We start from the raw sequence: 12,264 nt of genomic DNA on the forward strand, positions 1-12,264 counted from the left end.
CGTCTTTGCCACATCCAGTTGACACATGGCTTCACACAGGTCCGCTGCAAACAAGCACACACACAGTCCCTCCCCTCACCAGCAGCTGAATATGTGAACTTTTACAACACCACAATAAGTTGGTAGAACATTGTAAGTGATGCAGCTGGTGGACCTTCACACCCAGTGTTGGTGAAAAATTTAAAAAAGCAAAAGTGCAGTCTGGAAATACTTCACATATTAGGCAAACGACCAAGGGACAGCTAAGGATGTCATTAAGCCAATATATAAAGAGTGCATCAAAGTGGATGTGACCAAGTCAAGTTGCACTACAAACTTAGCAAAACATCTGAAAGACGGTCAGTAAAGCCCCTGTTTCAACAACATTTAAGTATTAGTTAACTGCCTGGTACACACATAAACCTTAGCTGTTTAACTACAATAAGCCAATAGTCACACATAGCTCTCTGTTTAAGTTATCATTAGGGCATGGCGACAAGCAGCTATAACTAATAATAAAACAATAAGGTAACATTTATGTGGTAGCTAGGCAGCAAACGTTACAAGCGCTCCCCGGCAGACAGTGTTAATTTAAAAGGTAATACAATTATTTGTGTCTGAAAGGTGTTATGTTTATCTTGAAGTCCCAGATTGAAGCTGAGAAAAGTCAACCAGCAACTGGACAGAAACAGTGGCAGCCTACTGTTGGAATCTCAAGCCATGGGTTCTGAAAAGAACAATGGAGAGGCCTACATGTCCCTCCAAAAGCCCGAGTCTCAAGCCATGAATCCTGAAGAGAACAATGGAGAAGCCTACATGTCCCTTCATTAGCCTGAGCCAGAGTTGGTCGACCGTTTGAACAACAGAGCCACGACCACCCCACGATTCACACCTAGGTGCGAATCAGAGTTTGAATTGGCCGAGGCCAGGCACTCTCAGCAGGGATCCCCAGTGACATCACTCAGGGGAGAAAAGCAGCACCGCGACCCTCCGCCATTGCTTACTCCCGTGCACCAGTTACAGTAGAGAGCTACTCCAGCTCTCTCCGTGACTTGGCTGCTAAAAGGGAGAAATCTGCAAACATTTGACCTTTTTCCGCAACTTCTTAAAGCCCAGGTCACAGTCTTCAACTCGCCAAGCACACAGACTGCTCCGTTTGTTTCCTTTTGTTTTTTTCATCTTTCGGATCCGATGTAGATCGCTGTGCTATCAGCTGATTTTACGTCCTGTGAGGACGAGCACGTCGACTTTGTTAAGGACAAAACAAAGTTCACCGTCCCTCATCTGTGATCTTCCTGCTGCCGCCGAGGAACTCATCACACTGTCATCGCCAGGAGAGCGGGACATGACCCGCTGAGCTCCCAGCCAAGGACCGAGCTGTGGAGGATCAGAGCGGACTTTCTTTTCTAACTCTGAAGGATCGGAACAACTCACAGTAAGAGGCCGATGTCTGGGCAGTGACACAATCAGTGTAGCGTGTTGTATTTGTAATTTAACTTATAAGTGCTGCATATCCTGTTGTTTTAGATTGTTCACTGTGATCAGTGCCAAATAATAACAATAAGCCAAATATCACTAGTTAAAGGACCAATATCCGACCAGACGAACTCCGGTTCTCTGGCTCCGTTATTGTGTAGTGATATTGTGGTGATTATTAACTGTGGTGACGATCGCTTGTGGACTCTTTCCTCTCTTCACCTTTATTCTCCCTCTTTTCTCCCAATCACACACCTCATCTACATCTCACTCACATTCAGGCTGCCCTAGAGTGTGATGGCGTCATACACGTAAAGCTCAAGGGTCCCTCCCTTTGTTCTCGTTGTTCACACCATTCACACTCTGCGACCAGCCGCCATCTTGGCTCTAGCGACGACCTCACTTGTGTCACGTTGCCGCCATCTTGGCTCCTACAGACACATCACTCATGTGACTTTGTCGCCACCTTCTCTCTCTCTCTCCCTCTCTCTCCCCCTCCCTCACTCACACACACACACGGTTGTTACATATGTGTTTTGCCTGTGATTATCTAGTTAGTAACTAATGTTTGTTTTAGTTATAGTTGAATTATAATCGGTTTAATATCAAGGAATGTTATTTTGAATAATTATTACTCTTATTAATAAATCCTGTTATAATTTAACTCCTCGTTGTCTGTGATTATTGTGACTATATTTGTGATAACAGCTGGATTCAAGACAGTCAGTGCTCGAATTTACCCTTCAATTAACCTTCTGAGACTGTATTTTGAGCCATCAATTTGGTCATCTGTCCCTGGTGACCCGAGGTTACTACTTGTAGTATACATTTAAATATATATTGGTGATTATCCCTGATAATCATTAATATTATACGCCAATAACCAAATTGCCCCAACCTGTGCACAACACTACCCTACCAACTGTATTTGATAAACAATGGAAATATGGTCCCAAATCACCAGAAGCACAGAAAATAAACCGGGCTGTAGCCAAGTACATTTTCATGGACCAGTTCCCTGTTTACATTGTGGAGAAACTTGGATTCCAACAGCTTATTCACTAGTTGAATCCAAGGTATGACCTTTCTTCACGGAATCATTTCATGTACAACAAAATCCCTGAGCTACACAACACAGTAAAACAAACAATAATGGAGCAGCATACTTCTTATGCACCACTGACCTTTGGACCAGTAGAGCCACAGCCTTATTCATGGCAGTAACTACAGTCCTGGGACATGCAGAGCTGGTGCTTGGGCTGTGTTGGGCTTCAATCAGAGCATACAAGGGACATTTTTAGGGAGGCTTTGGAGGCGATTGTACAGGAAACATGGAAGCTAGACAAACAATATGGCAGGCATCACTACAGATAATGCTTCAAATAATAAGAAAGCATTTGAGCAGGATTTCATATTGGGGCCCCTACTTTGGTTATAACCAAACCATTAACAAGGGTCTGGATATAGACCCTGTCTCTGGAGCATTTTCTAGACTGAGAAAGACAGTGGCAGCTTTAAGCAGGTCACCAAAGATGATCCGACAGCTGAATAAAAACAAAAAGAGTTACAGCTGGCAGACCACAGACTAATTCATGATGAGCCAACATGCTGGGACTCAGCTTTTGAAATGGTGGAATGGTTTCTTGAACAACAGCAGGCAGTCTGTGCAGTTTTAGCAGAGGACGGAAAGAAGTGGCACCTCATGCCAAACGACTCCGACATTACCATCCTTGAGACTGTAAAAGAAGTACTGAATCCAATCAGCTCATTCACTAATGCACTTAGTGGAGAAAGGCATACCACTCTGTCCTCTGTCCTACTCCTAACTTGGAAGATATATTCCATGTTAACAGTTGAGGGCCATAACAGCAACCTAAAATGAGAGCTGAAAGAAACAATTGCAGGAGATCTTCAGAACAGATATAAGGACAGGCACCTGCACCTGGTATTGAACACAGCCACCTTCCTTGACCCCCGTTTCAAGCACAGTTTTGCTACATTAAATGTGGATAATGTGACAAGAGTCCCAAGTCAGCAACCATCTCCTTCACAAGCAAACCACCCTGCCATAAAAACAAAAACATGTCTGAAAGGCACTGCTGTCAAATATTCAGGGTGAGAGAAAGAAACAACATGATTTACCAGCAGCACCCACAGATGAGGGTCCAGAAAGCAAGGTCAGGGGTGAGCTGACATTGTATGTAGCCATGTTGGAGCTGAATGCTGAACAGGACCCTCTAACATGGTGGCAAACAAATGAGAACACCTTAGCTCACCTTGCCTATCTTGTGAAGAAATACCTGTATATAGCTGCTTCAGAGTGTGTGTTTAGTACATCAGGGCTTATTTGCAACCCAAGAAGGGCAAGACTCACAGGGGAGTAGATTGACATGCTTGTGTTTGTAGCAAAAAATGTGCAAACTGCAAAGCAAATTCAGGGTAGTGAGGCCAACTAAATGGCCATACACTTTGTGTAGAGTGTAAACTATTTTGTTGTTACCATAAAAAGAGGGGAAAAAAACAAGACCACCAGAAACCTTGTAGGTTAGACTTGAAAATTACTTTGACCTTTCTCAGTCAAAACACCTCAGCACAGTTTGTTCGGTTCTCCCAGAGCCTGGAGCGAGGAGCAAGAGTGCAACTTTTCCTGGCCTGAACAGCCAGACCTGGGGCGTGGAGCCAGTGCCAGTGGTTGAGAACCAGAGCCCAGGACAAGGAACAGGTGTGAGGCCCTGCTTGGTGCAAGCTGCCAAGGCTGGGGACAAGGAGCCATTGACAATAGTTAAGAAAGAGAACCCGGGTAAAGGAGCAAAAGCACAATTAAAAAAAACACTTTACATCAGACTGGAGAACACCTTCAAGGGAAATACACATGAGAGGCTGTGTCAGTTACATGGTCTTCAACCCTGGCCCTGGCTCCAGGCCCCTAGCACTGGGGGCAAGGGTCTAGGCTTCGCTGAACCGTTCTAGCAGTGTCTGAGCCTTGCTTAATCCCACTCTAGGGATCTGGCCACCAGTTGAACATGTATACCCATACTTTTAGCACCCCTCCCTGGATTCCTGAACAATGTATCTACAGTCACGTTTTCAACTGATCAGCAAAATGAGTAACTGTTTTGACACTACCCTAAAATGAGGAAAAAACAAAAGACCTTGTAGATTAGACTGGAAAAATACTTGGAGAAATACCACCTTCCCCTAGGCACAGGCTAGGAGAAGGTGGAGGCCCTCCCAGGTGGAAGCAGCCAGACCTGGGGGCATAAAGCCAGGGGTCAGGGGTTGAAAATTACATCCCGTGCCAAGGAGAAATACTAAAACCCTCTTTCAAGGTGCAGGACTCATTACTTACATTGTGCTCAACCCTGGAACTGGCTACTGGCCCCTAACCCTGTCTGCCAGCGGGTCTAGGCTTTGCCATAATCCTTCTTCCCATGTTTGGGCCTCCACAGATCTGGAGTGGATCTCCAGGGATCTAGATCACCCCCTCAACCCAGCCTATGGGCCATCCTCATGGCACCTGACCCTGGTAAATGTCCATAACTTCCAGGGGCCATGGATAACACGGTCCACACAGCCTAATGGACCCCCAGATTTAGCTGCCTCTGTCTGGCAGGAAACACTTGTTCCATGACCCAGACCCACCATCTAGGGGCAGAGAGAGGAGGGGTGACTGGTCCCCGAGTCGCAGCTCCACACCAGCCCCGCTTTACACCCCAGCCCCGCTTTACACCCCAGCCCAACTGACCCAGCCCTTAGAGCCAATCCTTATCCCCCTTGTTCTATGATGCCAGAGGCTGTTCACTTTAGAGACCTACAGTGGATATGAGTACAGTCTGGTGCAAGATTTTCACCATTTCCCAGATTTTCAAGGGCCAGAGAGTGGGACAGACATGGGACTGGACATTGCTGGAACCATGATGCTTTCAAGGGCAGAGGCCCCTCTCTCTCGACCCACTCCAGGGTGCCCTGCCCTTCACAAAGAAAAGAAAACTCCCAGATTTTCCTCCAGGATTGTTTGCATTACAGCACTAAATATTCCACCTGGTACATGTACTAGAGGCGTGTGGGGCCTTGTTCAGACTGGTGACTGGGGAAGGTGAGGCAACCTTATGGGGAAGTGAGACCCCTCAGGTTAGGGACATCGTGAAACATCATGTTGACTGGGGCAGGGATACCAGCAAAGCCACAACATGTTCCAACATAGGACAACTGAGCAGACAGGGCATCTCAGTCATGCTACCAATCAGTCAGCCCTGGGAGGAACACTAAGGAAGAGTCCTTGGACTCCCCTGATGCAAAGCCATCCCAGGTCATAGAGGCAACCCCACAGGCCCAAGGAACTGTCCGCCCAAACACTGGCACTAGGCCCGCCAGCAGGGGTCCTCTGATGCCAATCTGTCAGTGTCACCGCAAACAACCATTTAGAACACACCGAGGTCCGGGGACTCGGGGACATATCTGGAGACTAGTCAGGGCCCATCTCTGGAGGCTGTATTGTCAAAAACTGGGTTTTTGAAATCACGCAGAGGATATTTTTGAGTCAAATCAAGCCACAGGCTCCACTTGTGGTGGTCCTAGTGGTCCCTTTCCATCAATTTCTTTAAGTTTCAGTTTTGCAACCATACTCCCTGCCAGAACCCAAAGCCATTGGTTTCCTGGATGCTGCCTGGCAGGTTATGGGAATAACAGCTCCAGATTGCTAGTTGGCATTGTTAATGATCAGAACTACAATAGTATCGGATTGTCTTCAAACCTCCAACTTTCGTTCTTGATTAATGAAAATATTCTTGGCAAATGCTTTCGCTTTCATCCATATTGTGTTGACCTCAGAATTTCAGCTCTACTGGCACAATACAAATGTCTCAGCTGTCCCTCTTAATCATGGCCCTAATTCAGACAGAAAACCCACAAAATAGAAACGGGGTCCTATTCCATTAATCCTAGCTGAGGTATTCAGGCTACTGGGCAACAGCCCCTGGTAATCCTTCATAACCTCCAGGGGCCATGGATCACCCCCTCAACCCAGCCTATGAGCCACCTAAGGCGGGAACTCCTCATTGGGTATCTGACCCTGGTAATTCTCCATAAACTCCATGGAGCGAGAGAATGCTAGAATGCTATCAATATGGCAATTATAACTGTACTGTGAATGCAGTGTACTTACTGTATATGACATTAGTCAAAATAGTAGTAATAATTAACACAGGATTTGAAGCTGCAGTGGTTTCATCAGATATAACAGCCTATTGTACACTCACCAGCTGCTCTATTAGGTACACCTGTCCTCTTTAACTCAAATATCTAATCAGCCAATCACATGACAGCAACTCAATGCATTTAGGCTTGTAGAGGGGTTAGGGTTAGGGTTTAAGAGGGGTGATTTAAGTGACTTTAAGTGACTGGTCTGAGTATTTCAGAAAATGCTGATGGAAACTGAGGCTACAACTCACACAGGCTCACCAACATTGTAAAATAGAAGATTGGAAAAATGTTGCCTGGTCTGATGAATCTTGATTTCTGCTGCGACATTCAGATGGTAGGGTTAGAATGTGGTGTCAACAACATGAAAGCATGGATCCATCCTGCCTTGTATCAACAGCTCAGGCTGGTGGTGGTGGTGTAATGATGTGGGGGATATTTTCTAGGCACACTTTGGCCCCCTTGAACCTGGAATATACTTGCTTTTAACATGTATGCGTATGCGTACGCATTGTGGCTGCCATGTATCCTGCGTTTGTTTGGTGCTTCGGTTGTGCACGTTGCCAAAAATTATGCAACAATGCAATATTGACATGAACGCTAGGGGTGGTCATGCGAGTACAGTGACCATGAGGATAGAGGGTCAGATAAGGTCAACGAAATGGCGGCTATGATGGCGCCGCTGTCTCTTTTTCTGCCGCAATTGCAGCAAAAGCAAAATACAGACCTCTTCCAGTGTCACCGTGTTGTTTATTTACATGAGTATGCAAGACTGGCTTTGTTTACGACTCTGGGTCTGATTTCTGTGGTCTGCCCCCAAGTGGAGACCTCCAGTATCACATGTAATGGCTGCGTCATGCTTAAGCAAGTTTATGTTCGCAACGCAACCGTTACATACATGAGCGCTTGGTCAAACAGCAAGTATATTCCAGGCCTTAGTACCAACTGAGCATCATTTAAACGCCACAGCCTGCCTGAGCATCCATCCCTTTATGTATGACCAGTGTACCATCTTCTGATGGCTGCTTCTAGCAGGATAACGCACCATGTCACAAAGCTCAAATCACATCAAACTGGTTTCTTGAACATGACAATGAGTTCACTGTACTCAAATGGCCTCCACAGTCACCAGATCTCCAACAGAGCACCTTTGGGATTTGGTGGAAAGGGAGATTCACATCATGGATGTGCAGCTGACAAATCTGCAGTTACTGTGTGAGGCTATCATGTTAATATGGACCAAAATCTGTGAGGAATATTTCCAGCACCTTGTTGAATCTATGCCACAAAGAATTAAGGTAGTTCTGAAGGCAAAAGGGGTCCAAGCTGGTACTAGCAAGGTGTACCTGATAAAGTGGCTGGTAAGTGTATGCTATTGAGACATCACAGCTGTTTAGAACGATAGTTTCACTACAACGATCAGCCAGCACAATTTTGTCAGCTCTCTGCACAACTTTCCTCACTAGTGCAGAACATGCACAACTCCTTCATGTGTCACCCCCAATAAAAAGCAGGTTATACATATTAAATCTACAGTGCTTAAATGTGAGCAAGTCTCATTACGTGAAATCCTGCAAAGAAAAAAAAACATCTGATGCTTCAACCATTTTTCACTGAGTTGAAGATACAGAGTGAGTGACAGTGAGTGAGACACAGAAAGAGAGATCATGAGAAATAGTGTGTGTGTGTATGTGTGTGATACAGGCAAGAAAACAAACACTGCAGCAAAAAACAAAAAACAAAAAAAAACAACAGCAGTGACCTTCAGGGCACATAATACTACAGTCAGCAATATAGTCATTAATACAGTAGTGAAATATCTTCACTACTGTCAATCCTTACCTTTTAGAAATGATATCCAGGATTTCGCTGCAGTCTTCTGAGTCAACTTTCCAGAACAGGTAAAAGTGAGGTGACATCTCAGTTTCCTCTGCGACTACTTTCAGTGTTCCTCTTGTATTTCCAATTTGTGTGTGTTTTCCACTGCGGACTTAACCATTCTGATTTGCAAAACTTAAACCACAAAAAAGCTTTATCATGACAGCCATTAAATGCCAGCCCCCAAACGCAACAACAACTAAAAAATCGTATTCGTCGTATTCGTAATCGTCGCCACAAACGACGGAAATGTTTCCATGTGTCACAGGAAGCAACGGGCATCAGAAAGTTCAGAAAAAACTTCATTAACTAAGAAAACGGATATAAATGCTGATCCAACCAGATCCACTGTGTGTCTGCCAGGTGGTCTGTGCAGTCTCTGAAAGTAAACGTTCTAATGTGCCTTTGATCTGCTTCGATCCCTAATGACCTCATAATGAGGTCACAGAATTCTGACGCACACATAGAGGATAGATAGATAAGCCCGTATGTGCGCATGCGCGTTGTAGTGCATTGTAATATAATGAAATAGTCTTTTATTATTATAATACAGTTATACTTTTACTTAACTGGTAGGTTATAGTTGATAACGATTGAAAAAAGTTTACACTAAGTTTACACTTTTTCCACCAGCACTGTGAATGTTTGATGGCTGTGTTCCATATAGAGACAAACCATGATAATCATTTGTGTGTTATTAGTGTTTGTCTTAAGCTACTTATGATTAAAAAAAAATCTGATTACATTATATGCCCAATTAGAGTTTTTACTTTATTTATTTATTTTTCCAGTTGCAAACAAGCATCATGAAGCCATGTCACACAGTTCTCCATACTTAAGAACGTTCATCTTGGCCAGATTCTCACCTCCAAAACTCACTCAAACCATCAAAACACTTCATACATGTCTTAAAGTAAGCGTGTTCGACCCTAAGGATGGCAACATTTCTCACTCAGCAAACATACATTGTCACCACCAAAACACACTGACCTAATAAACAGTTAATTTAGTTATTAACAACTGGGGTAATTGAATAAATTATGAACTCATTATGAATGAATACATTATGACTCATAATACTCATTATGATGAATACATTTATTGGACATTGCCCCTGTTTTAGATAAACCAATAATGGTTGAAATGAAACGAAATCAATGATTTGTGTTCTGTTAGTCTTAAGACAAATTTATACATAGAGGCAGGAAATCCAAAGGATTACTAACTTTTTCTTGCTACTGTAATCAAAATCAAACTTTCAATTAATTCATGTGTAAATTGATATACTGCACCTCTATTATTTACTCTCCCTTTTGATGTTTTCTGTGATAGTTTAAATTGTTTTTTAATTTAAAGGGGAAAAAAATTAAATGTCCAGAAGTTTCAGGGAACTACTAACATTACTTCAGATGTTGCCTTACCACAGGATGCACAACTTGCAGATTTAGTTGTCAATCACGGTGTTTTTCATCCCTTGTAAGATAAAAGTAGTGTTCCAAATAATAATGAATAAAAGATTTCTCACTGGATTACACTTTTCACCTCATGTCATGGCCCACCATCTTGTTTTAACAGGAAATCTCAATTCAGTTTGGTTTTATTGGTATAAATGAGAAAAACAATTTTAAATTGCTCAAAACTCCTCCAACTCCTCACTCTTCTTGGCTACATAAGGAGAGATATTGATCAATTTTTAATCTGTTTTCATCTAATTTCTGTACCTGTACTGTAATATGTAAGCCTAGAAGTGTCACACGGAGCATCTCTGACTCATCAGCTGTGTGTTTACCCAGCTCCAATCAGCCACATTGCCTGTGTCCTGTGACCAGCGTTTTTGGGATACAGTCAGAGGGCGTCTGGCTCCCTCTAGAGACCAAGCTGGGATCAACAAAGCTGATAAAGATCAGGACGTCTTGAACATGAAAGTTTATGTTTTATCTCTACTGAATCTTAATTTGTGACTGGCTACATGAAGCTTCTTGTAGACCACAGCAAACTGAGAGGAATCTGTTTCTGTCTTCCTGTTACCTCTGAATTACATTATTATTTTTGATATGACTGAGAGTGGACTTCTGAATATGGTAGAGTACATTATTTCATAATTTTGCTACAGTAAAGTTTTACAGCATGTTGGGCCTTCTTTTTAATATTCAGTCAGAACATTACAAGCTAACACAAAAAAAAAACAAGGTGAATGCATAATGGTGTGACAAAAACCATCCATTCAACTGTAAGAAAAATAAATCATTTCATAGTGGAAACAGTCTCTCAAACAGTGAATGTTAATTTACATTAGAACGTTCTGTTTCATCTATGCCAAAGTGAATGAGCATAACCAAATAACTATCCTTCGTCAGCAGTAACATGGATTTTACAGCAAGCCTCACTGATGTTAATTTACCTGTTGAATCAAGCTGGCATGACTTTGATACAGACTGAGACAAATGATTTTCTCACTGTGCAGATTACAGTATTGGCAGCAGATGGCAAAGCAGAGCAGTCACTGGTAGCCATAGTGCTAGCACCTCAATCCTTCATCTGACTTGGAGTTTGCACAGGAAACACTGACCTGCACCTAACAAAGCTCAACCAACCAGCAGCGTGGTTAACCAGTCTCTGCAGCCACATGGACTCAGGTAGACATGCTGTGTGCAGTGTAATAGAAGCTTACGCCATGATAACAGGACAGGAATAAGATTATCCTGCTGCAACATTTTACAATTCATTTAAAATTGTTGACTTTATGATTTAAGTTTGTGCAAATGAATCATGAATTAATTTTGTACATTTTGTCCATTTTGTTACGCTAAAATTTGAATAACTATAAACATAATTATGTCAACAATTACATATTTTATGCCTTAGCAACTTGAAGCACCTTGTCCCTGTCCCAAAAGAGAAGGGCAAAAACTCTAACAGTCTCACTCTCTGACAATTGCTGACATTCAAAGAGATTTTATCATAGAACTGATTTGACAGATACAAAGATTTTTGGAGCTAGAATCTCATCTGATAGAGAATAAAACTCTCTTCCACATGTGTGCCTGCTGCAGCGCATGTGCCTCCAATGTTGTGATGAGGTGCAAATAATAACAGTGAAAAGTATTTTCTAGTTGTAATATTGAGAAAGGCAACAGTACTCTTAAACTAATGATCAGCTGATCTGCCAAGCAGCTGAGCCAGGGTTTTACGTAGTGATGTGTGTTCAATCACCTGCAGGGCTGTGTGATCACAATGTGTCTGCTAAATACGTAATCATTCAGTTGGCTCATGCAGGAGCAGGCTGCTCAAGATTGGCTGCGTCTGTACAACAATCACAGGGCTGAGGGGAGAAGAAACGTGACAGTTATCCCTGCCAGGCAAATCCTCTAGGTTGATAGCAGCAGCATCTTACTCACAAATCAGGCATCCAAGAAAAGAGAGGAAGGACTCTTATGGAAATCCTTCAAGTTTCACTTTGCGTGACTTATTGAGATGCCATACATAATTAGTGTAAAGGTATTATCAGTGAGCATAAACAAACTGGACACACTCACATTCGAAATGATCTGAAACATCCAACCAATCATTCACTCAAAGATGACCTTTGAGAATGCAGCCTACATTTAAATTTCCTCTCTGTTAGTGTGAATAACCAGCTCCTCCTGACATGTGAGTAACACCTGTGTTATGTAACTGGATATGGGACTCCACATTACTTTACTCAGTCCTGCCTCAGTCAGCATAAGAATG

General features: G+C 43.0%; 1 long non-coding RNA gene across 1 annotated transcript in view; it reads right to left on the reverse strand.

The window, feature by feature from the left end:
* Positions 1 to 11,615, reverse strand: part of LOC139628256 (uncharacterized) — a 23,167-nt gene extending 11,552 nt beyond the window's left edge. Inside the window, exon 1 of the long non-coding RNA XR_011692729.1 lies at positions 8,497 to 11,615. This is a non-coding gene — a long non-coding RNA (uncharacterized lncRNA). The remainder of the gene's footprint in view (positions 1 to 8,496) is intronic.
* Positions 11,616 to 12,264: the final 649 nt, after the last annotated feature.

This window comes from Trachinotus anak, unplaced genomic scaffold (genome assembly GCF_046630095.1).
Source record: "Trachinotus anak isolate AG129_WGS33_773 ecotype Australia unplaced genomic scaffold, CSIRO_AGI_Tana_v1 ptg000011l, whole genome shotgun sequence".
Lineage (NCBI taxonomy): Eukaryota > Metazoa > Chordata > Actinopteri > Carangiformes > Carangidae > Trachinotus > Trachinotus anak.